This window comes from Aquarana catesbeiana, linkage group LG01 (genome assembly GCF_042186555.1).
Source record: "Aquarana catesbeiana isolate 2022-GZ linkage group LG01, ASM4218655v1, whole genome shotgun sequence".
NCBI classification, from domain to species: Eukaryota; Metazoa; Chordata; class Amphibia; order Anura; family Ranidae; genus Aquarana; species Aquarana catesbeiana.
The window spans coordinates 63,596,421-63,622,313 of record NC_133324.1 but is presented as its reverse complement, the minus strand read 5'-3'; the positions used below and the strand labels follow the sequence as shown (position 1 = coordinate 63,622,313).

General features: G+C 48.0%; 1 protein-coding gene across 1 annotated transcript in view; it reads left to right on the top strand.

Annotated features, from left to right (window-relative positions):
• Positions 1 to 5,972: 5,972 nt before the first annotated feature.
• The window catches only part of LOC141131791 (acyl-coenzyme A amino acid N-acyltransferase 1-like), a 102,187-nt gene continuing 82,266 nt past the window's right edge, over positions 5,973 to 25,893 (top strand). Inside the window, exon 1 of the mRNA XM_073619470.1 lies at positions 5,973 to 6,037. The gene's annotated coding sequence lies outside the window, so the exon portion shown is untranslated. The remainder of the gene's footprint in view (positions 6,038 to 25,893) is intronic.

Below are 25,893 nucleotides of genomic sequence, written 5' to 3'. Positions count from 1 at the left end.
GGACAGGGTCACGTGATGGGTGGCCCCGCCCTCAGCTACATAAGAGCTGTCAAGCTAGTGCTGCGTCATTGGTTGGGTGCCTCCGGTGGAGGCAGGATCCTGTGCATGTTCCTCGCTGGAGTCGCTGGAGATCATCCATCGCTGGAGATCATCCATTGCTGGAGATTGAGAATCGAATTACATCGCTGGAGTAGGAGCATGAATTTATTGGATTACATCGCTGGAATCTCTTTTTTATTTTTTATTTTTAATAAAGGACTTGTCCCAAGCCGTCTCCTGTGGTTTTTTAACATTTTGACACTTTCTTTTTGTGAAATGGTACCCCTTTAAGTCCTCTGGCGTGGATTTTTTGGGGGACCCCCAAGCATTTTTTAAAAAAATTTTTCAATGACTTTTATGTGTATTGTCGGGACCGACAATTCATTAATAGCCGGCACTAGCGCTAGCACTTTTAAAGTGGAGCTCCACCTTAAAAAAAAATATTAAAAGCCAGCAGCTACAAATACTGCAGCTGCTGAATTTTAATAAATGGACACTTACCTGTCCCAGGGTCCAGCGATGTTGGCAGCCGATCGATCGCTCGTCTCTCGGCTGCCCCCCGCCACATACTCGGTCAGTGAATCAGGAAGTGAAGCGTTGCGGCTTCACTGCCCGGTTCCCTACTGCGGATCCGCGCGTTGCGCTGCTCGTTTTCACTGAACACAACGGGGGGGGGTATCTGAGGCTATTCTGTAACTATCTATGCCCGGAAGTGGGTGCAGATACCTGTATTAGACAGGTATCTGCACCCCCCTCCCCCCTGAAAGGTGCCAATTGTGGCAGCGGAGGGGGGAAGAAATCCGATGAGCGGAAGTTCCACTTTAGGGTGGAGCTCCGCTTTAAATTAATTTTTTTTCCTTTAGAAATGTAATTTTGCTTTCGGCTGGTATAAACACGGCAAACATGCGCTACTTTACAGGCATACTATAGACACCCCCCAGGTATGAAATCACTGCTCCCGAAAAAACTTTTTTTTGCATTGATACATGTTCCCTGGGGCAGGACCCGGGTCCCCAAACACTTTTTATGACTTTTTATGACAATAAGTTGCATATTAACCTTTAAAATTAGCACTTTAGATTTCTCCCATAGAATTTTAAATGGTGTTCCGCGGCTTTTTGAATTTGCCGCGAACACCCCAAATTGTTCGCCGTTCGGCGAACGGGCGAACAGCCAATGTTCGTGTCGAACTCATGTTTGACTCAAACAGATAGCCCATCCCTAAACGTCACAGGCTGAGCTCCTCCCTCCTAGACGTGCCCTACGATTGGGCTTCCTCAGTAGAGATTAGTCCATCTTGCCACAGTTCTAAAAATTAACTCAAAAATTCGGTCTTTCCACTGTGAATGAAAAGTGCTCCAGTGCTCAGATAAGGATCAGTCCATCCTGCAACAGTTTTAAATACTCTTACCGAGAAAGTCCATTCTCTTCACCATAAATAGAAAGTACTCCAGTGCTCAGACCCCTCTCCCCAGCAGACTAGGACTTACCAGACAACAATGCCTCTCTTTTTACAGATTGGCATATAACACTTATACAGATGACTTCCATCTAATATGGATGACTTCCATCTAATATGGCTTCCAGTCCGGACTCTCCTCTTGTGGAGCTTCTTGTATTGTAAACAAGAAAGTAAAGATGGTCTCCAATAGTGTAAAACTATAGACCCTGAGACCCTGCCCATTGTGACGTCACATGGAGACTCCACCCCCTGCCACGAGGGGGTCACCGTCTCCGTGTGATGTCACAATGGGCAGAGTCTCCGGGTGACGTACACGGATGGCCACCTCCCATGGCTATATAAGAACTGGCAGACTCCGGACCTGACACAACAGTGGGAGCCAGCGTTGGAGGAGGACCAGATCGGCGGAGCAAGAAGTCATTGGCGGAAGGAGAAGAATCAGGAGAAGTGAAGAGAGAGGAACCGGAGGGAGAAGACCAGAGGAAGAAGACACGGAGCTATGACTGGGACATTCTTAATTTTTAAATTTTTTTTCACAAGAAAAATTCTTAATTTTTTTTTAAAAAGGACTATTTGAAAACAGTCTTTTTTTTAAACACTTCACTTTATTTTTTTGGTGAATGTGTAGGGGTACAATGTACCCTATACTAATTCACATGCGGGGGTGGGATCTGGGGGCCCCCTTGTTAAAAGGGGCTTCCAGATTCCAATAAGTCCCCTGCCCATAGACCCCCACAACCATTGCACAGGGTTGCCGGGAAGAGGCCCTTGTCCCCATCAACATGGGGAAACGGTCTGCAAAATTCCTCTTAAGGAGGTCTCTGAGTGAGCAGTTAAAGGCATCCACCACCAAAGACGGGGCGCCTGGCAGGTCAGTGTTGACACCTGGGAATCCCTGACTGGGCTGTGTCTGGTAGGGATGGGGACAAGGTGACTACCATACTGAAGTAAATTGGAATAAGTTGGAATTGAGATAACTTTTAAACTAAATATTATGCGAGGTGGTTATGGATTCCCTCTATTTATTCCATATATGTATTAATTTGTCTATTCCAATAGTTAGCTAGTCTATTAAAACTCTGATAGTTACTGATGATATAAGGTTAGCTATGAAAACAAGCACACTGCTTAATAAAACAATGTCTTATTTATTTCCCAAGAAAATAGGAAAAAGCTAACATGAAAATACTGAAGAAAGATATTACAAAGCATATAACACCAGAACATATAATACAAAAACATCAAAGATACTTATCACACGGTATCCTCGGCTGGGCTCAAAATGGTAGAGAGATAGCCATAAGGCTCTAAATGGTAGAGAGAGCCATGAGGCTCAGGCATAAGCCAAGAGCGAAAAGAGGTAGAGAGAGAGCTCTCTGATTCGTTCAGCCCTTTATACTTCAATCATACACCATCCAGACCCAACCCCATTACCATCCCATCTAGACTTTTGACAAATCACAGTACTTATGGGGCAGTCCTCCTCAATATATTATATTACTGTCCATCCTGCTGTATTGGACTCTAGGGGCAGCATTGTCCATGTATCATGTCTATATATCTTCAATGCCTTTTGGTCCTTTGATCTTCTGTAGCAGGACATTCGTCAATCATCTTGTCAGCTATGGTCTCTTTCAAGCTTGCTTGCATAGCATTATAACATCAGATGGTCCGGAGCCAAGCTTGTTCAGCCTTGATGGAGGCGTGATCATTTCTTTCAGATATGCTACAAAGCTTTGATGTGCAACCTGTTACATTCCAGACCGCCCCCAAGAAAGCAAAGGCTTGGTTGTATCAACCAGAAAAAAAATCCAGAAATATGATATTAAATCATGTTGCCTTCCAACACATCCCCCCAACATTTTGAGATGGGAATGAGGGACACCTACTAACAAACATATGTAGGCATAGGACACGCCCCCTACCACACCCCCTTAAAGAAGAATCAACAAAAAAAAGGTTAATTAAATCCACAAGGACTTTTTTTTTTTTATACCACTACTATTCCTTTATATTGGCTTTTAAAATGTACAAATGCAGCAATTTAGAAATTGGATGAAAGGTGTAGCATTGGGAAACACTTTCTGAAAGATAAAAAGTGCATTTTGAATACAACTTTATGGATCAGACCAAAATGAGGGACAAATGAGGAGGAAAGAGGGACAGAGGGACATTGCTCCAAATCAGGAAAAGTCCCTCCAAATCAGGGACAGGTGGGAGCTATGGTGACTACAGATGGGACAGTGTAAGGTCACTTCAGTCTGTGTGTGTCCTTGCTGCATGTCACTGGAGGGTAGAAGGGGAAAATGCTGCAACTAAAGTAAAGGTGTGCCATATGCATGTGCATATAAATAAAATATTGTCCAGCAATGCAGATATTTGTATTTTTTTAACCCCTTGATGCCAGCTGTACGCAAATACGTGGCCTCTCAATACCTGGTCCTTAGCGCAGAGGGGCTGCATATTTGCATTAATTGCTGCCTATGCACTTGTGCTGAGAGCGTGCGTGCTGCACGCTCGCAGCACAGTTACTGTGGACTAACCGAAAGCTCCAGATCACTTGTTACGACCAGGGGTTTTCGGACCACGTGACCACCAATCACGGCGGTCACGTGGTCTTAATCCGCGCTCAGCCTCCCGGCGTCATATACCTCTTAAAGGGCCAGGAGGTGCCTGGCCAAGAGGTTAATGTTGATCTATACGCATTGCAAGTGTGGATTGTATTATGATCAGAAAAACAAAACGCATGAATGCCTAAAAACAAGGCATTTGTAAGCATCAGAGTGCAAGAGTCCTAATGCCTAGTACATGCGATCAAAATATCAGACGAAAAATATTGCTTTTTTTTTTTTCTGTTTCAATATGTTTATTGAGTTTTTTGGGTAAATAAGAGAAATAACAAGCTCGTTGATCGCCCACGCAGGGGCTAGAGACGTCTAAAAATTACCAATGATCAATATCGTTCACAATTATCGTATGAAATAGTGAAAATAGGGGATGGTATCAAAAATGACTACTGCGTAAAATGCCATGTCCCCAAATTCTTCGCCGATGGGGAGGCTCTTCTCCAGCAACCCCCCTCCATAGGAAGCAACGGTAGGAGTCAGAATAGTGAGAAACCAGAAAAAAGCGAGAAGTGCAAAAAGGCAGAGAGAAGGGGTCATAGATAGGAGAGGGGGGAAAGGGAACGGGAGAACTCTGACGCAGGCACCTCACAGAAGGGATCTGACAAGGCCAAAACAGGATGCTTGAAGTGTGGGAAACTCATAAGAGATCCATGGTTCCCAAATTTTGAGAAATTTGGCGTGTGAGTCATTCACAATACTGGACATTCATTCCTGAAGTAACATAGCAGTCATGCGTCTCCTCACCCCTTGGAAAGCTACTTGTTGGGTCTTCCAGGCTTGAGCTATAGTTTTTTTAGCCGCTATAAAGAGGTAAGTGGCCAGCTTCTGCTGTGGAGCGAACAAACCAGGTATTGGACAATGTAGTAGGGCTAGCTTAGCATCCCTTCGGACTGTTAGATGGAAAAGTGTCTGCAGTAAGCCAAAAACCCTAGACCAGAACCCCACCAGTCTTGGGCAGGACCACCGGGTGTGTATGACATCACCCCGCTGTCCACAATTGCGGAAGCATCTATCAGTACTTCCCGGGAAGGCCTGAGCTGTGCGGGCTGGGACCCAGTACCATTAGAATAGGACATTATATGCTGCTTCTAGGGTGTTTGTATTAAGAAAAATATCGCTTTTGAATGGATCGTACGATAATCTGATCGTTAGTACACATTTTTCGCGTACGATACCAGAATTAATTATTTTTCTTTTAATCAGTACAGTATTTGAAAAAATCGGAAGACCAATGCCATGCATGCTTGGAAATGACAGAATACATTACAATACAATACAACACATTACATCACTACCATAGTTGTATTCTGTTGTGCGAGAATTTTCATAACTTTAATAACCTATTGGTTTTCAATATTGCCTCACTCTCATGCCTGTATTTATAGAGGAGCAGCATTGTTACCCTAGGCTGCTTGCTTCTGTTTTGGACAACAGAACTCCTACCCCTCTCCTAATTTCCATCACATTGGGGGAGGTGTTCTGTAGTCCACAGAGGTGAACTGAGCAGGGCTGCAAACAATGATTTAAATTTCAGCGCAGCATCGACAAACACAGGAAGTTACAATCTCACTGGATTTCTGGCAGGATCAACAGGTACTTATTTAACAGATACAACATAAAGCTTTTACTGTACATTCAACAGATGAAAAGGGAGCAGATATGAGCAGTTCATTGTTAGGGTTTAAATCCACTTTAGACTATTTTCCTTGAGTGGCACAATTTTGCAAAATAGTCTCTTTAGATTTATTTGAGCGAGCTATGTTTAGTTTTGATAAATCTACAATGCAAAAAAAAAAGCCCAGAACACTTACTGGAGAGTTTCCAAAGAGCTACTCACACCTCCCAAAGGTATAAATCTGTTCCAAAGGTAGAGCATAGAAACAACAAAGCTACTCAGGAGGACAAACTGGTAAGTCTGTATATTTCTGCACTGAGCTAAACAGATTTAGTGATATATAGAATGATCTTGTGTTAGGAGGGGTTGGTTTTAATGAATCTGAATAACCTGCATGTCTGATAGAGCTGCATCGTTTTATAGGAAGGGGATCAGGAATGTCGGAGAAGTGTCTGAAGTCCATATCTGTATTCTTGTTTGCGATTTATAAAATAGTTGCAAGGAGGACAGCATGACAGCCAGGCAACTGCATTAGGAAATCTCAGAACAAGAGCCTCTATGCATCTCCCATAATATATAGTATATATACAGTACCTTGAAAATTCATTTGCCCCTTGAAATTTTCCTTATTTTGTCATGTTACATCCAAAAACGTTAATGTATTTTAATGGGACTTTATGTAATAGACCAACACAAAGTGGCACATAATTGTGAAGTGGAAGGAAAATGATAAATGGTTTTCCAATTTTTTTTTTATAAATAAATATCTAAAAAGTGTGGCGTGCATTTGTAAAGCGCCCCCCCCGAGTCAATACTTTGTAGAACCACCTTTCACTGCAATTACAGCTGCAGGTCTTTTTGGGGATGTCTCTACCAGCTTTGCACATCTAGAGAGTGATATTTTTGCCCATTCTTCTTTCAAAAATATCTCAAACTCTGTCAGATTGGATGGAGAGTGTCTGTGAACAGCATATTTCAAGTCTTGCCACAGATTCTCAATTGGTTTTAGGTCTGGACTTTGACTGGGCCATTCTAACACATGAATATGCTTTAATCTAAACCATTCCATTGTAGGTCTGGTTGTATGTTTAGGGTAGTTCTCCTGCTGGAAGGTGAACCTCCTCCCCAGTCTCATATCTTTTGCAGGTTTCCTTCTAAGATTGCCCTGTATTTGGCTTCATCCATCTTCCCATCAACTCTGACCAGCTTCCCTGTCCCTGCTGAAGAAAAGCATCCCCACAACTTGATGCTGCCACCACCGTGTTTCACAGTGGAGATGGTGTGTTCAGGGTGCAGTGTTAGGTTTCCACCACACATAGTGTTTTTTGCTTTTAGGCCAAAAGGTTAAATTTTGGTCTCATCTGACCAGAGCACCTTTTCCCACATGTTTGCTGTGTCCCCCACATGGCTTCTCACAAACTGCAAATGGCACTTTTTATGGCTTTCTTTCAACAATGGCTTTCTTCTTGCCACTCTTCCATAAAGATCAGATTTGTGGAGTGCACGACTAATAGTTGTCCTGTGGACAGATTCTCCCACCTGAGCTGTGGATCTCTGTAGCTCCTTTTGGCTGCTTCTCTGATTAATGCTCTCTTTGCCCGGCCTGTCAGTTTAGGTGGACGGCCATGTCTTGGTAGGTTTGCAGTTGTGCCATACTCTTTCCATTTTCGGATGATGGATTGAACAGTGCTCCGTGAGATGTTCAAAGCTTAGGATATTTTTTTATAACGTAACCCTGCTTTAAGAGTCAATAGAGTTATTTCGCGCACAACAAAGGTGAAAATCCAAGTGGTAATAGAAATGGTACTCAAGTGCCAAAAAATCTTTAAATAAGTGAAGTGAACAATGATGAAAATCAAAAATAATAATGAAAATCAAAAATAAATATCAAAAATAATATAAGGTGTGATGAATCAACAGATACTAATTAAAGTCAACCAATAAATAAGTCCAATAGCATATGGGCTAGATATTCATGAATCTTCTCCAAAAATGTAGTAGGTGATGAAGACAGCAATGGGTGACATCTGTGTAATAATGTGCTCACAGTGCCCTTACCTCTATAGGCATAGGTAAATGCCTTAGTGCTCCAAATGGTGAGCAGTGATGGGGACCGATGAGTCCTCGGGTGAATGGATGTCAATCATAGGGCTGGATCAGGCTCGTCTCCGGGTCCAGATAAATATATGCAAAGAAAGGAAAAAGGACAGCCTCCAATGGTGTAGTAAAATGAATCCTGTTTTAATGATAAAACCGCTATACAGGTGTCACGTACCTGGTAGGTGGAGCCCGGAATGCAGGGAACGGCCTCTCGTATACCTCCGACTCGGGAACCCCTGGTAGTGATGACAGGGGCTCGGGAGTAGGAAGGGGCACAAGTGCCTGACTGGAAGGCTGGAGCAGAGAGCTGAATCAGGTAGTCAGCTGGGAGGTGTCCTGTAGTCCGGCAGCAGGATGTAGACAGCAGGGAGGTGTCTTGTAGTCCCGCAGCAGGATGTAGACAGCTGGGAGGTGTCTTGTAGTCCAGCAGCAGGAGGTAGACAGCAGGGAGGTGTCTTGTAGTCCCGCAGCAGGATGTAGACAGCTTGGAGGTGTCTTGTAGTCCAGCAGCAGGAGGTAGACAGCAGGGTACAGGCAAGCTGGGTCAAACACAGGCGGGCAGATCAGGTACAGAAGGTAAATCCGGGAGAGTAGTCAAAGTCCAAAAGCTGAGATCAGGGCGGGCAGAAAACAGAGTAGTCAAGGTCCAAAAGCCGGGATCAGGGCAGGCAGCAAACAGAGTAGTCAGGAACAGTCCAACAGGTATCAGGTAGCAAATGCAAGTAACAGGGCACAAGGGGTCTTCAGGAACGCTGTAGACCGGACAGCAAGGCAGCAGTGGAACAGTCCTCTTTAAATAGCCTCTTTGGCGCCAAGTGCTGTCACAGGGTGCCGCTATTGGCACTATTGCGCATGCACGTACGCCCGTTAGCGCTATTGGCGCTATTGCGCGTGCAAAAGCGCCGGATGGCGCTTCTGTGCACAGGCATTCCTTTAAACTTCAGTCTGCTGAGATATTTGCAAGAGGGCTTTTCCTGACAACAGGGCATGAAAGGCAAACAGTACAGCACAAAGCGGCGTTCCGCCGCTACCTATTTCAAGACTTCCGGTCCGCAATGTCAACAACCGGGTCAGTGAAAGAGCTTCTGGTTGCGTAAGCTAGCGTGGACTCATTCCACCGTTACCTCACTCCCAGTAATGGAACTCCACCGTGCACCTAGCGCTGACTCCAAATGTGCACTTCACTTAACGTTTCCTCTTCTGTACCTGTGTACAGGTTGAGGGCCCCGGTGGTGAAGATCTTCTCCCGTTGATATTGCGGGTGTAAAACAGAATAGGAGATGATAGAAAATCTCTCCAAAATGGTCAAAGCTCAAAAGCCAATTTTTTATAGAGTGGGGAAGGGTTAGAATGCCTGAAACCAATTTTATTGCTATCTGCACCTGTCCCCATATGACAGAGCACAGATCACTTTTTAGAGGAGTGGATGTCCTTGCTGCCCTTACCAACCAGTGCTGGTGCATCATAAGATCCCTTTTTGATGGGAGGTTGGGGGGGGTAAAAAGGGGCGGCCGAGGCAGTTTTGCTGCTCAACCAAACTGTACGGTCTCCCTCGAGCAGCTAGGCCGCAGCCGCGGCCTTTCCTAACGGGCCCTGCAACTCCGGAGGGGGACGGAGGTCCCTGCTCAGGAGGCCGCACCTTACTGTCGCACGGAAGATACAGGCAGCGGAGGGGGAGGCTGAACTTCAGTGGACACTGGCTCGCCCCGGGACACATCCCGGCCCCCTCGTGTGACTAGGCCGCAGCTGCGGCCTATCCTAACAGGCCCTGAGGCTCCAGAACGGGCTCTGTGACCCCTGCACGTGTGGCGGGTGCTCTGTACAACACGCAGGACACCGGCGGAGAGAGAACTCCCATTCTGGCCCCCTCGTGTAGCTAGGCCGCAGCTGCGGCCTTTCCTGATGGACCCGGACACCTGGAGTGGGCACCTGCCACAATGAAGGGACTGCCGGTAAGGGGGCAAGACTGACTGGGGGGCTCTACTCCTTAAGAGAGACTACCCCGGGACCCTGCTGAGCCCTCTGACGAATCCCTCCTGTGGCCCATGCCTCATACAGCCTATTGTGAGGGCCCTAAGGCATTTGAATGAGGCGCCGGAGCTCGGGTGCCAAATTCAACAAAGGGGGCAAAAGACTGACTTTCCCGTTGCAGCGGGATCCCCCCCAGCCACCCACTAACCCCCAAGTTGAGGTCCGCACTACCCAAAGTACCCTCACAGACGGGCCCCATGGACTCAGCCGAGTCCCGACCTCCCTGGCTGGCGGACGTCATGGTGGCAATAGCTACTTGCCAATCAACATTGACAGCAAAGATAGAGGCTGTACAGATGGACATGGGCCTCATACGCCAAAACCTAGACAAACTCATTACCAGAGTCACTGAGACTGAACAAAGGGTGAGCAATAACGAAGATACAGTCACGGAACATGGAGCTGCTCTCCGCACCCTTCAAACCAAAGTGAAAGCCCTGGAGTACAGGGCCGAAGACGCTGAGAACAGGAATCGGCGCAACAACCTCCGCATTGTTGGCCTACCTGAGGGAGCGGAAGGGAACAACCCCACGTGCTTTGTGGAAGGTATGCTGCGTGACCTACTCCCTGACGCTTGCCTGTCACCCCATTACGCTGTGGAAAGGGCGCACCGCATACCACCTAAACCGGGGCCTCCTGGATCCCCTCCACGAACCTTCATTCTCCGTCTTCTCAACTTCAGGAACAGAGACGAGATCCTCCATGCTTCTAGGAATGTTGGGGACCTCCGCTATCAGAATGCCAAATTGATGATTTCCCCTGATTATTTGGTGGAGACCCAGCAGCATAGGAAATCCTTTGATCACGTCAAGGCGGGACTGAGAGCACGCAACATCCGCTATAGCATACTCTTCCTGGCCCGTCTAAGAGTCCAGGATGGAGAGACAACCCGCTTCTTCAGCACCCCTAGAGAGGCATCTACCTGGCTGGACTCGCTACCACTGGCCCGCTGATTGGACACATGGTAGGTACCACACAACACCCACACTGGTGATGAGCTTTACCTAGGCCCAGGCCTGGGTTGACCTCGGTCTTACCCACAGAGGGGACTTCCACACCTTTGTTGCGCCTGTTGTGCCCTGTTTGTACCCATGGTGTGTGCTGACGGGACAGCAGAAGTTAGCCCCCCTGCTGTGAGTACTCTAGATGGTTCCCCTGACAAAAGACATAGTCAGGAGACTGTTGCGATTTGTCGCTTCTCTAAGCTTGTTTTGTCCCCTCCTATGGCATTAAGGGCCACACTATGTACGAATGCCCACTAATGGATCAAATTTGCTGCTGGGACGTACTTCAATTTCTTTTCCCCTCATGATCCCATGTCCCTTACAGCTGGTACATTAAACAAGCGTATTTCTCGCGCTAAAGAGCCGCTCAGACTATTGCTTGACCCCCCAGGAGGTATCCCAGGGGTTGAGATCGCCTCTTACAGGGACCCCCTTTTGCAGCCAGCGAGCTGGAACGGTTCGGCATGTATACCCGCCTCAGTTTATGGGGGTTGGGTGGGGTGGGGGTGGGGAATGTTGCCCTAGCGGGGCCGGTTTTTCCTTTTTTGAGGATATGTTTTTTTTTGCTGTTTTGGTGAAAATGTTTTTTTTTAAATATGGTTTGTGGTTAATTTTTGGGTTAAGAAAATATTGTTGCATTTATGTTCTGAAACTGCATTAAGAATGTCAGCACTGTATGTATGCTTCTGCTGCCTCCTCCGGGTCCTCCTGACAGTCGCGCGGGGAGGGCATCCTCCCAATCCTGTAGTTCCTCTGCCAAGACGCATGTATGTCTTCCCTTAATATATTGTCATGGAACACCAGGGGTTTAAACTTGCCAGTTAAGAGATCTCTGGTGTTCCAATTCATTAAGGCCCATAGCCCTCACATTTGCATCCTCCAGGAAACACACCTGGTGGGTAGTAGAACATTGGCCCTAAAAAAGCCCTGGAACGGGTACCATTACTACTCTACACACTCAAATTTCGCCAGAGGCGTTAGCGTCCTGGTCCACAAGTCCCTCCCCTTTAGACTGCTAGACTTGGTATTGGACTCGGAGGGCAGATATGTACTAATACACGCACAGATTCGTAGTATGAAATGGGTTATAGCAGGTTTATATTTGCCCCCTCCAGCTTCAATGGTTCTACTAAACCAGATCACTTCTAAAATTGCAGAATTTGCTAATGATAACATGGTAATACTGGGAGACTTTAACATGGTTCCAGACCTTGTGGAATGGGCAGAGCTCTATGGCCTGACGGATATGTGGCGCTGGAGGAATCCTCACTCCAGGGCATACACCTGTCACTATGCATCTCACAGATCCTTCTCTAGGATCGACCTGGCATATCTAGGAGGTCTGGCTCTATCAAAGTTAACGGATGTTAAGATACTTCCCAGGGGCATATCTGACCACATGCCGCTTCTCCTCACCCTAAGCCTCACTTCAGTCCCAGAGAATACTCTATGGAGACTGTCTAGATTCTGGGTGACAGACGAGGTAGTGGATGGTCACTTCAGAGTGGCACTGCAGGAATACTGGGGGGTCAACCCCCGGCTCGGCCAGTGTACTGACGGTATGGGATGCCTTCAAAGCATACACCAGGGGGATGTATCAGACAATCGTAGCTAGGGTTCGTAGGGAGAGAAGAGCTGACTTGATAAACGGCGAAAAAAAGGCAGACCTTCAGGAAGCGCAATTCATCAGATCTAAGGACCCTAGAAACTATGACGCACTTCAGTCCCTGACTGGAGAGGTTGTTCGCATTCGCACCTCTCTTACCCAGAAGCGCCTTCTTGCCCAAACGCACCGCATTTTCGAACGGGGGAAAGATCCAGGAAGCTGTTAGCCTGGGGCAGCCTACACTACTGATGAACTGACTTTCTATTTAGACCCCATGGACATCCCGGTCCTGACCGCAAAGTACCGTGAGACGCTTGCGCCCCCATAACCACAGACAAAATAGTTAAAGCCCTAAAAACCCTCCAATCGGGTAAGTCCCCGGGCTCAGACGGTATACCGGTCAAGTTCTACAAACAATACACCGAGGAGCTGACAGGCAATTTGCATGTCATGATCTCGGAGGCGCAGAAGCTGAAAGGGCTCCCAAACTCCCTGAGCGAGGCAGTGGTAGTTGTGATCCCCAAACCAGGCAAAGACACATCCCTATGCTCCTCCTATCGCCCTATTTCTTTGATCAATGTGGATGCGAAACTCTTAGCCAAAGTACTGGCCAATAGACTTAACACAGTTATAACTGCTCTAGTGCATCCAGATCAAACCGGGTTCATGCCAGGGAGGGGAACTGACATCAACATTAGAAGGCTTTTTACACACATGGGCAGGGCACAGCCGAAGTCAGCGGGAGTGGTGGCGTCGCTTGACGCCGAAAAAGCCTTTGATTCGGTGGAGTGGGAATACTTGTGGGGGGTCCTTTCGAAGTTTGGTTTTGGGCCAAAATTTATGACATGGTTGAAGATGCTCTATGCGAGTCCCCAAGCAAGGGTCCTCACGAATGGCACACTCTCCGATAGCTTCCCCCTGGGCAGGGACACTCGTCGGGGCTGCCCACTATCGCCGGGACTATTTGCCCTAGCGGTGGAACCCCTGGCCATTGTTCTTAGGGCTGATCCAGGGATGAGGGGCATAGCGGTCGGCACGACGGAAGAAAGGGTGTCCTTATACGCTGATGACACCCTGCTTTATCTTGACTACACCTCACAGTCGCTACGAAGGGCACTAGATCTATTGAGGAATTCTCTGGCGTTCACATAAACTGGGGCAAGTTAGTCTTGTTTCCGTTGCATCCCTCGCTTCCAAAGGGAGACACCGGAACCCCTCTTCAGTGGGTGGAGGAATTTACTTACCCGGGCATTAAAGTTTTTGGATTCCTCTCCCCCTCCGGTGTCACATTTGGCACCTTTCAGGGGGGAGGAGGGAGCAGATACCTGTCTAATACAGGTATTTGCTCCCTCTTCCTGGCATAGATCACCGCGGCGCTTGCGGTGACCTACGCAACTCTCGGCGCCTACACTCTCCTCCACCGCTGTATTCTGTGAGACACAGAACACAGCAGGGACCAGAGAGGATGTGCAGCGTGACTCATGCATGCGCAGTAGGGAACCAGGAAGTGAAGCCGCATGGCTTCACTTGCTTATTACCTTACCGAGGATGGCGGCGGTGGCAGCGCCCTAAAATGGATGAAATGATGTTGGTCTATGCACTTCAAGCTGCTATTATAAAATCAAAAAGAGATAAACTAGCAAATATATATACCCCTTTCTTTTAGAAAATAGAGGAGGTATTAAACAGCGCTACAAGTGAATAAAATATTCACCAATATGATAGAACATATAGTGCATGAAATAAATATTAAATGGATAAAATAAATTGAACTATTTCCACTCTACTGGCAGACCACCTGCCAGTGGTGGATCTGATATATCTGGTTTGGAACAGTCGTATTGAATGTGCTGATTATACACAATCCTGATAACTACTAAAATGCTATTGAACGTAGCAGAGAAAGTACACATTAAAATACAATAAAATATGCAAACTGAATAATATGTATAAAAGTCCGAAAAACTCAGTCAGCGTGACTATAAAAAATATATAGAGAGGGTGATGTAACAAGTCCTTTGTGAAGAAGCAAAGTTCCATTCATACAGTCTATAGCAGTTCAAGGCTTCAAAGTTTAACGGAGTGCACAATCCTGGGGCTGCTACACCATCACCGGTCTTCTGCCGAGAAAGTCCAGCTCGGCTGATAAGTTCCCCCCTCTACTGCGCAGGCGCTGCGCCTGCGCAGTAGGATCCGGCGGAAATAGCCGAAGCAGAATAGCTGAAAATCAGCTGTACACGGCGCCTGTAAGAGGGCCCCTCGCGGGCTCACTTCGCTCGCCACTCTTCGGGCACGGCCTCGCTTCGCTCGGCTCTTTTAGATTCCTCCTCTAGGTCCACTTGGATGGTAGTTTTTCAGACTTTTATACATATTATTCAATTTGCATATTTTATTGTATTTTAATTTGTACTTTCTCTGCTACGTTCAATAGCATTTTAGTAGTTATCAGGATTGTGTATAATCAGCACATTCAATACGGCTGTTCCAGACCAGATATATCAGATCCACCACTTGCACATTTTCAGGTTTCGGTGCTCTCACACTTTGAATGACAATTACTCAGTCATGTAATACTGTACCCAAATGAAATTTGTGTCCTTTTTTTCACACAAATAGAGCTTTCTTTTGGTGTTATTTAATCACTAATGGGTTTTTTATTTTTTGTGCTACAAATAAAAAAAGACCGTAAATGTTGTGAAAAATTGCCTTTTTCTTTGTTTTTGTCATAAAATTTAGCAAATTAGTAATTTTTCTTCATATATTTTGGCCAACATTTATACTGCTATATATCTTTGGTAAAAATAACCCAAATTAGTGTATATTATTTGGTCTTTGTGAAAGTTATAGAGTCTACAAACTATGGTGCCAATCACTGAAAATTGAAAACATCTGATCAGGCCTTCAGTACATCAGGTGAATCTCATTTCTTGAGGTACTAACAAGTCAGAAAAGTTCAAATACCCCCCAAATGACATCTTTTTAGAAAGTAGACATTCCAAGGTATTAAGTAAGTAGCATGGTGAGTTTTTTAAGTTGCAATTTTTTCCCACAATTCTTTGCAAAAGGAAGGTTTTTTTTTTTACAAAATTGTCATATTAACTGGTTATATCTCTCACAGAGCATATGCATACAACAAATTACACCCCAAAATACATTCTGCTACTCCTCCTGAGTATTGGGATACAACATGTGTGGGACTTTTACACAGCCTGTCCACATACAAAGGCCCAACATTAAAGTAGCACCATCAGGCGATTTACGAGCATAAATTGCACATCTCATTTCTCAACCACCTATTACACTTTTGAAGGCCCTGGAGCATCAGGACAATGGACTTGCCCACAAAATGACCTCATTTTGGAAAGCAAACACCCCAACGTATAATCTATGAGCCATAATGAGTCTTTTGAACGGTTATTTTTTTCCAGAAGTTTTGGGAAAATGTGGAAAAAAAAATAAAAACGCATTTTTTTTTACACACAAAGTTGTCCATTTATAAGATATTTCCTGACAGACTCCATGGCAGCATACGTATGGGTTAATCCCGCCTCTCATACCTCATAGGATCCCACTCCCATAAATCTTTGCTCCTAGCCAGAGACCGTGTTCCTTTTTTGTCCTCCTCCTAGGACCAAGGTGTATCTTACCTTATGAAAATATCTACGGTCCGGTCCTGGCGTGCACGATTGTTCTGATGGCGGTTCTGGAGTCCAGCATTCCCGGCTATTAGCAGGGTGGAGACGGGCTATACATGCGATGCCATGAAGAGCTTCTATCCTCGCCATTGGCAGGCAAGCGGCATTGGGCCAAACGTCCTTGCTATTAGCAGGAGGCCCCCCCTTACTGAAAGCCCGGTCGTGCAGTGGGTGGTCATTCCCAGTCAGGATGGACCAGGATCGTGCTGGGGTGGTATCGTATACCGTTTTTTCCTTGCATTATTATTATGGCAGCAGTGTCTGTGTGTTGTGTTTGTCCTTTCCTTCCCTGTATTCTTCCGCTATGGTGGCTGGAGCGCATCTGCGTCTCAGTCCGCCGGGTACTTCCGGGTTCTGTGCGTCGGCGAGCCTCGTCTGAAAACGAGGCTTGGTTCGCACACGCGCAGTACCGGGGAAAGAACGACGGTCGCGCATGCGCGCGAGTTCCGCTGGACGACACTGGGGGCGTGGTGACGTCATCGTCGGCGCCAAGTTTAAATAGCTGTCAAAATACAGCTATTACTTGGGATGATCTGCGGGTGAAACGGCGGCTTCCCGGTGCAGTGGTTTGTCTCTGCCAAGGTAGGAAGCTATGCTGCTGGCTGTCCAGCTCTCCTGTGTCCTCTGGTATTTCCTGGCCTTGACTATGGATTGTTCATTACAGTTATAGGTTTCTACTATGGACGTGTCACCGCCCCCCAGTGGCCAACCCTTACGCTGCAGGTAGGAAATTTACCTTTCCTTCTGCTTGTATTTTTTCTTTTGGGGTTGCTTTTCTATGGATCCTATTTATCTCCCTTTTTCTTGCTCAGCCCCTCTAGGTCTGAACATAGGTCCTCAGCACGCGAAGACACAGATCGTTCCAGATCGCATCACCAACAATCTTCATCAAGTTCCAGACGCCCTAGTTCAGCTTCTAGGCGTCATAGCGAAGAGCCCAAGTCCACGTCTGGGCGTCATTCCTACCGCCATTCCAGTCGCTCTGAAAGGAGAGCTTGCTGGGGATGTAAAGCTCAGGTCCCAGATGGTAAATCCTTCTGTGAGCTATGTTTTTCCCGAGCTGCAAAAGAAAGGGGAGCAGAAGACCAGCAGGTAGAGGCCCTGGTCCGGAAAGTGGTTCAAGAATCTTTGATCAGAACGGATCCCATCCGCAAAACTATTCCTCCTTCTGCTCCTACATTGGCTCCCGGCAGGGTTGACCTTGGAGCTCCTGGTCCCTCCAGACGTAGTCCCTCTTTGAGTGAATCCTCAGAAAGCGAGGTTGAGGCGGACGATCCTGGAGTGGGTTTTGATTTTTCCCTGGTGCCACGGTTGGTCAAGGCTGTGAAAGATGCATTGAAATGGGAAGATCCAGTGGAAGCACCCTCTAAACAGAGGAAATACTTCAAACATCTCAAGAAGGATCGCCCAAATTGTCCCTTCCTGGGGGAACACTGAGAAATCATTTCCGATGAATGGATTAAAGTCGAGAGGAAAAACTCGTTAATTTCAAAAGTGGCTAAGATGTATCCATTCAGGAGTGAAGAGGTTAAGCACCTAGAATCAGCTCCGCTCATTGATGCTGCTTTGATGAGACATGTCACTCTCCCTCTCGAGGATACCGTCTCATTCAAGGATGGTCTAGAGAGGAAGATCGATACGGATCTTAAACGCATCTATATCACGGCAGGTATAGCTTGTAAACCAGCCTTAGCCCTCGCAGCTTTGTCTAAAGCTATGGAATCCTGGTCGGATGATGTGGATGCAGCTTTGGCAAGTGTTTCTGAAGAGTTGGTCAAAAGCTCACCGGTCCATGAGCTGAAACTGGCGTCAGTTTTCTTGGGTGAAGCATCCCTTGACATTATTCGCCTAGTGGCACGTGTCATGCTCTCTTCAGTCACAGCTAAGCGCGCCTTGTGGCTACGCCCATGGGTGGCGGATCCTGCCTCTAAACAGGCCTGGTGCAGAATTCCCTTTGAGGGTTCTTCCCATTTCGGGAATAAGCTGGACTCCGTCACCAGGGGGTAAGTCAGGGTTTTTACCCCAGGACCGTCGCCTCTTGGGTCAGAGAAGACCTCAACCCAGGCAAGATCAAGAGCGTACTAGAGATGCACGCCGCTACAAGCCTGGTCGCGAGTTCAGAAAGAACTGGAGGAGAAATCAACCTTATGGCCAGAAGTCCTCAAAGACAACCTCTTCTGGTGGACGGGAGGCTTCCAAGTCCTTTTGATATAAAGCCTGTCCAGGCGGAGCAAGTTGGGGCTCGGTTACTCCTGTTTCAGCACGTCTGGGCAGCTTCGATCAGGGACTACTGGACGGTCTAGACAGTCTCATCAGGTCATTCGTGGGTGTTCAGCAGCCCACCCTTACACCGGTTTGTTTCCACAGTCCTTCCTCACCTGGAGGAGAAGAAACAAATTCTTCTATCATACGCGGACTCACTGATAGCTCACGGTGCGGCCATCCCGGTACCCTCGGAAGAAAGATTTCAAGGGGTGTATTCCCCCCTTTTCATGGTCCTTAAAAAGAATGGCTCCTGGAGGCCAGTCATCGACCTAACACACCTGAACTCCTTCATCAAGAAAGAGAAGTTCAAGATGGAAACGCTACTAACAATTCGTCAGACAATACAACCAGGCGATTGGCTGGTCTCCAAAGACCTGAAAGACTTTCACGTACCGATTGCGAAGGACTTCCAGAAGTATCTTCGTTTTGCAGTAGATCAGAGGCATCTCCAATTTACATGTCTCCCATTCAGGCTTACAACATCGCCTCGAGTGTTTTCAAAGCTCTTACTGGCTGTCGTGGCTTTAATCAGGGTCAAGGGTATCCGATTACACCACTATCTAGACGATCTACTCCTGCTTTCGCAGGACAGAGAACTGTTGTCGCACCGAGATCAGGTCATTTCTACTCTGACGGAGTTCGGTTGGCTGTTAAACAGGGAGAAAAGTCATCTAGACCAGACTCAGTCTTTGATATTCCTCGGAGCCCAGTTCGACATGGTAAAGAGCACCATCTCTCTGCCTCTGGAGAAAATTCTGTTAATTCGGGACAGAATTCATCGCGCAATGTCATCGCCCTTACTCAGAGCTTCTCAGTGCCTCAGGATAATCGGCACCATGGTGGCGACAGCCCCCATGGTGAAATGGGCGCAATGGAAGATGCGCCCCTTCCAGAAGGGTTTTCTCCAGCAGTGGGATCCGGGATCTCGAGACCATCTGGTCCGGATAACCCCGTCCATGCGGGAGAGTCTCCCCTGGTGGCTGCAGCGGAAGAACCTCCTCAACGGTCATTCCATAGCACCCGTTTCCTGGATCACGGTGACAACGGATGCCAGCAGCAGAGGCTGGGGCGCTCTCTGTCGATCGGAGGTAGCCCAAGGCAAGTGGGACTTTCCATCCCGAGGTGTAGTCTCGAATGTTCTGGAACTTCGAGCTGCCTTCTGTGCTCTACGAGCTTTTCTCCACTTAACATCAGGAGCCTCAGTCCTCCTAAGGCTGGACAACACGACAGCGGTGTCTTATATCAAGAGACAAGGGGGCACACGCAGTCTCTCCTTACTGAGGGAAATGAGTCCAATCATGTCCTGGGCTCAGACGAACCTGACGAATCTGACGGCTATCTATCTTCCCGGAGTTCAAAATGTCCAGGCGGACTTTCTCTCAAGGTTTGCTCTGGACAACAATGAGTGGTCTCTCCACACAGAAGTCTTCAGTTGGATTCTATCTCTGGGAGTGACACCGGAGGTAGACCTGTTTGCATCCCCTTGCAACTACAAAATAGGAAAATACTATACGAGGTGTCGTTGTCCCCAGGCCTTCGGAGTGGATGCCTTGACGGACCAGTGGAGATTCCACAGGGCTTATGCCTTTCCACCAGTTCCGGTCATTCTACGTTTTCTATCGAGGCTCAGGTGGGAAGAAGTCGAGATAGTGGCAGTTGTTCCATATTGGCTCAACAGGCCCTGGTTCCCCCTCTTATTACAGCTCAGCCACCGGAATCCAATTCCTCTCCCATCCAGACCAGATCTCCTGTTGCAAGGGGCATCTCTTCACCCATGCCCATCCCAGCTCCATCTGATGGCTTGGTTCTTGAGAGGGGAAGGTTGGAAGCCCTAGGATGTCCAAGTGCAGATATTTCAACTCTACTGAATGCCAGAAGACCAGGTACCAATAGAGTTTATCAAAGAATTTGGTCAAAGTTTGCATATTATGTTTCCACCACTGACGGTTCCTGTATTGACCCAAGGATACAGGATATTCTGGGTTTCTTACAAAAAGGCCTGGATCTATCCTTATCAGTAAGTTCTCTACGGGTTCAGGTCTCTGCAATCTCTGCCTTCACAGGTATATCCTGGGCCAGACATTCCCTTACAAGGCAATTTTTCAGAGGAGCAATAAGGCTCAGGCCTCAAAGAAAGCCGAGGTTTTCCAAGTGGGATCTTCCTCTTGTCCTGGATTTCTTTTCTGAGAAGGAAATACGACTTGTAAATCAGGCAGCTATTAAAGATCTCTCTCTCAAAGCTGTATTCCTAGTGGCCATAACATCAGCCAAGAGGGTCTCCGAAATCAGTCCTCAAGGATGTAAAGAGCCATTCCTTACTTTCTTCCCCAACCGGGTGGTCTTGATTCCTATGCTAGGATCAACTCCTAAGGTAACATCTGTATTCCATGAGAATCAAGAGATTGTTCTTCCAATTTTCCGGACAACTGAGGACTCTAACATTCATCCTTTGGATGTGGGAGAAGTTTTAAGGCAATACCTTGAAGTCACTGCCTCTTTTCGAAGATCTGATCATTTGTTCGTTTATTTTCAGGGAAAGAACAAGGGTTTGCGTGCTTCCTCCAGAATCATTGCAGCTTGGATCGTTCAGGCTATACAAGGGGCTTATACAGCTAAGGGTCTGGCTCCTCCAGAAGCGGTGACCGCTCATTCTACCAGGAGCGTTTCTACGTCATGGGCAGCTTCCCGTCATGTATCTCCGGAAGTAATCTGCAAAGCGGCCTCTTGGTCGTCGATCAACACATTTATAACGCACTATTGTGTAGAACCGGCTTCTTTATCTTCGGTTAATTTTGGTTTGCATATCTTGTCTGTTGACGGTGCCAAATAAACCTTTTTTTCTTTAACCAGCAATTTCCCACCCGGGAGTGTATGGCTAGTCATTTCCCATACGTATGCTGCCATGGAGTCTGTCAGGAAAACGGAAAATTTATATCAAATACTTACCGTAATTTTCCTTTCCTGATGGACTCCATGGCAGCAGGAGTTCCCTCCCATTTGCTGGAGTAGGCTAAGTTACGGAACACGGTCTCCGGCTAGGAGCAAAGATTTATGGGAGTGGGGTCCTATGAGGTATGAGAGGCGGGATTAACCTATACGTATGCTGCCATGGAGTCCATCAGGAAAGGAAAATTACGGTAAGTATTTGATATAAATTTTCCGTTTTCCAACACATAGCAAATACATAGCAAAAATGACACCCCAAAATACATTCTGCTACTCCTCCTGAGTATGGCGATACCACATGGGGTGGGACTTTTACACAGCCTGGCCACATACAAAGGCCCAACATTGAAGTAGCACCATTAGGCGATCTACGAGCATAAATTGCACATCTCATTTCTCAACCACCTATTACACTTTTGAAGGCCCAGTGGTGGCTGGTGCTCAATTTTTTTGGGGGGGCGCAAAGCCCTAACCAACCCCAGCCAACCCCCCCCCCCCGCCGGTCTCTCGCCCGCAATAGATAGATAAATAGACAGATAAAAGGACACATAGATAGACACTGGGTGGGATGGAAGGGGTAGATAGACACTGGTGGGTGGGAGAGAGAGAGATATACACTGGGGGTGGGAGAGAGAGATATACACGGGTGGGAGAGAGAGAGATACACTGGGGGTGGGAGAGATACACTGGTGGGTGGGAGAGAGAGAGATATACACTGGGGGGGTGGGAGAGAGAGAGCTATACACTGGGGGTGGGAGAGAGAGAGAGATATACACTGGGGGGGTGGGAGAGAGAGAGATATACACTGGGGGGGTGGGAGAGAGAGAGAGATATACACTGGGGGGGTGGGAGAGAGAGAGAGATATACACTGGGGGGGGTGGGAGAGAGAGAGAGAGAGATATACACTGGGGGGGGTGGGAGAGAGAGAGATATACACTGGGGGGGTGGGAGAGAGAGAGATATACACTGGGGGGGAGAGAGAGAGATATACACTGGGGGGGTGGGAGAGAGAAAGATATACACTGGGGGGGTGGGAGAGAGAGAGATATACACTGGGGGGTGGGAGAGAGAGAGATGTACACTGGGGGGGTGGGAGAGAGAGAGATATACACTGGGGGGGGGAGAGAGAGAGATATACACTGGGGGGGTGGGAGAGAGAGAAAGATATACACTGGGGGGTGGGAGAGAGAGAGATATACACTGGGGGGTGGGAGAGAGAGAGATATACACTGGGGGGTGGGAGAGAGAGAGAGATATACACTGGGGGGGTGGGAGAGAGAGAGATATACACTGGGGGGGTGGGAGAGAGAGAGATATACACTGGGGGGGTGGGAGAGAGAGAGATATACACTGGGGGGGTGGGAGAGACATATACACTGGGGGGGGAGAGAGAGATATACACTGGGGGGGTGGGAGAGAGAAAGATATACACTGGGGGGGTGGGAGAGAGAGAGCTATACACTGGGGGTGGGAGAGAGAGAGATATACACTGGGGGGTGGGAGAGAGAGAGATATACACTGGGGGGGTGGGAGAGAGAAAGATATACACTGGGGGGGTGGGAGAGAGAGAGATATACACTGGGGGGGTGGGAGAGAGAGAGATATACACTGGGGGGGTGGGAGAGAGAGAGATATACACTGGGGGGTGGGAGAGAGAGAGATATACACTGGGGGTGGGAGAGAGAGATATACACTGGGGGTGGGAGAGAGAGAGAGAGATATACACTGGGGGGGAGTGGGAGAGAGAGAGATACACTGGGGGGGTGGGAGAGAGATATACACTGGGGGTGGGAGAGAGAGAGATATACACTGGGGGTGGGAGAGAGAGAGAGATACACTGGGGGGGGTGGGAGAGAGAGAGATACACTGGGGGGTGGGAGAGAGAGATATACACTGGGGGGGTGGGAGAGAGAGATATACACTGGGGGGGTGGGAGAGAGAGAGATATACACTGGGGGTGGGAGAGAGAGAGATATACACTGGGGGTGGGAGAGAGAGAGATATACACTGGGGGTGGGAGAGAGAGATATACACTGGGGGTGGGAGAGAGAGAGATATACACTGGGGTGGGAGAGAGAGAGATATACACTGGGGGGGTGGGAGAGAGAGAGATATACACTGGGGGGGTGGGAGAGAGAGAGATATACACTGGGGGTGGGAGAGAGAGAGATACACTGGGGGTGGGAGAGAGAGAGATATACACTGGGGGGGGGGAGAGAGAGATATACACTGGGGTGGGAGAGAGAGAGATATAACACTGGGGGGGGTGGGAGAGAGAGAGATATACACTGGGGGGGTGGGAGAGAGAGAGATATACACTGGGGGTGGGAGAGAGAGAGATACACTGGGGGTGGGAGAGAGAGAGATACACTGGGGGGGGGTGGGAGAGAGATATACACTGGGAGTGGGAGAGAGAGAGATATACACGGGGGGTGGGAGAGAGAGAGATATACACTGGGGGGGTGGGAGAGAGAGAGATATACACTGGGGGGGTGGGAGAGAGAGATATACACTGAGGGTGGGAGAGAGAGAGATATACACTGGGGGTGGGAGAGAGAGAGATATACACTGGGGGTGGGAGAGAGAGAGATATACACTGGGGGTGGGAGAGAGAGAGATATACACTGGGGGTGGGAGAGAGAGAGATATACACTGGGGGTGGGAGAGAGAGAGATACACTGGGGGGGTGGGAGAGAGATATACACTGGGGGGGTGGGAGAGAGAGAGACATACACTGGGGGGGTGGGAGAGAGAGATATACACTGGGGGTGGGAGAGAGAGATATACACTGGGGGTGGGAGAGAGAGAGAGATATACACTGGGGGTGGGAGAGAGAGAGAGATATACACTGGGGGTGGGAGAGAGAGAGATATACACTGGGGGGGTGGGAGAGAGAGAGATATACACTGGGGGGGTGGGAGAGAGAGATATACACTGGGGGTGGGAGAGAGAGATATACACTGGGGGGGGGGGTGGGAGAGAGAGAGATATACACTGGGGGGGTGGGAGAGAGAGAGAGAGAGATACACTGGGGGTGGGAGAGAGAGAGATATACACACTGGGGGGGTGGGAGAGAGAGATATACACTGGGGGTGGGAGAGAGAGATATACACTGGGGGGGTGGGAGAGAGATATACACTGGGGGGGGGGGGTGGGAGAGAGAGAGATATACACTGGGGGGGTGGGAGAGAGAGAGAGAGAGATACACTGGGGGTGGGAGAGAGAGAGATATACACACTGGGGGGGTGGGAGAGAGAGATATACACTGGGGGTGGGAGAGAGAGATATACACTGGGGGGGTGGGAGAGAGATATACACTGGGGGGGTGGGAGAGAGAGATACACTGGGGGTGGGAGAGAGAGAGATATACACTGGGGGGGTGGGAGAGAGAGATATACACTGGGGGTGGGAGAGAGAGAGAGATATACACTTGGGGTGGGAGAGAGAGAGATATACACTGGGTGGGATGGACACACACACATAGATCAGTGATGAGGACTTACATATTAATGAGGCTCTGTCTTGCAGGCTGCAGTCCATGGCTAGTGACACTGTCCTGACACCTCCTCTGCCTCCTTCCTTCCATATGCTGACTGGGAAGGATGTCTTATCTCGTTCTTATCTCCATGCATTCAGTCACACAAGGCTGGTCTCCTAATTTCTACAGGATGGATGGATGGGGATGATTCACAACATGGGCTGTGTGTTTAACAAGAGCCTTCACTGACACTGCCAAACCGAGACACAGCAACACCAGTGGAGATAATAGAAGCACTGACGATCGGCACTTGTGAAACACACAGCCCATGTGAAGCTTCCCCATCCATCCTGTAGAAATAAGGAGACCAGCCTTGTGTGATCGTCAGTGCTTCAATTATTTCCACTGGTGTTGCTGTGTCTCGGTTTAGCAGTGGAAACATTCGGCTTTGCCTCTTTGAAGTTGAAGGCAGTGGAGGAGTCCGCTCCTCCGCTAGGGCGCACTGCTCTGACACAGGGAAAACCGGAAGTGACAGACTACTAACTAGTCTGTCACTCAAAGCACAGAGCCATAGTAATACACTATGGGCGCTGGGCGGATGCCGATCGGCGTTTTGCTTTGCGCCACAAGGCGGGTTAAAACCCAGTAAATGAAGCGCCTCGTCTGCAATCTTGTGATTGCATAGACGTGGCGCTTTCCATAGTGCACTGTGCCCGGCGCCCCTAACACAGTGCACTTAAGGACTTTTTTCATTTTTTTTTTTTTTTTTAAAGGGCCATTTAAAAAAATTTTTTTTTTCAAATTTTTTTTTTTTTTTTTTTTTTCAAAAATTTTTTTTTGACTGCCTGGAGGGTGGGGGGGCGGCGCCCGGGCGCCCCCTATGGAGGGGCCGCCACTGGCATCAGGACAATGGAATTGCCCACAAAATGACCCCATTTTGGAAAGCAAATACCCCAACGTATAATCTATGAGGCATAATGAGTCTTTTGAATGGTTATTTTTTTTCCAGTAGTTTTTGGAAAAT